This window comes from Galeopterus variegatus, unplaced genomic scaffold (genome assembly GCF_000696425.1).
Source record: "Galeopterus variegatus unplaced genomic scaffold, G_variegatus-3.0.2 Scaffold120413, whole genome shotgun sequence".
In the NCBI taxonomy this organism is placed as follows: Eukaryota; Metazoa; Chordata; class Mammalia; order Dermoptera; family Cynocephalidae; genus Galeopterus; species Galeopterus variegatus.
Window position 1 is genome coordinate 1 of NW_007846524.1, and position 683 is coordinate 683.

Sequence of the window (683 nt, forward strand, 5' to 3'; positions counted from 1 at the left end):
GCGATCCGTTGCCGGACACGAAAAAAGACAAAAAGGAAAAAAAAAAAAAAAAGATTAGGGCTAGGATTAGGGTTATGTGTGGGCTTCCTTTTAGGGTTAAGCTTAGGCTCAGTGCCCGTGCCTGGCTGAAGATCCATCACTTCTTGTGCTTCTTCTAGCTGCTGACTATTTTTCCCAGTCTTCTTTCTTTGCATGTCTCTTCTCCTTGGTCTTTAAATAGTGGTGTATCTCTTCTCTTACGGTCTCCAGCCCATATACTGCCTTTGTGCGAGTTAGAGAAAGCAACTCTCATTCAAGTTCCTTCACTAACCCCCATCTTCCAGAACATTGTATTAGTATACTATCTTTTTTTCTTTTTTCCCACAGCTGACTGGTTCAGGGATCGAACCCTGGACCTTGGTGTTATAAGCCCCATGCTCTAACCTACTAAGCTAACCAGCCAGCCCAGTACACTGTTTTAAGTTTTAGGAATAATTTATTTACAGCCAGATGCACAGATCTCACCTGTGCAGTCCAATAAGTTTCGATAAATCAAATTCTCAAGTAATCTGCATCTCTCTGAAGACGCAGGATATGCCATTACCTCAGAAAGTTGCCAGTACATCCTCAGAAGCCACCACTGATCTGATTCCTATCAGTATAGATTGGTTTTACCTGTTCTAGAACCTAATATAAATGAAATC

At 41.6% G+C, this 683-nt stretch overlaps 1 non-coding gene across 1 annotated transcript; it reads right to left on the reverse strand.

Annotated features, from left to right (window-relative positions):
• Positions 1-367: 367 nt before the first annotated feature.
• TRNAI-UAU lies at positions 368-441 on the reverse strand. The gene has a single exon. It is a non-coding gene; the product is annotated as a tRNA-Ile (tRNA).
• Between the last annotated feature and the right edge of the window lie 242 nt (positions 442-683).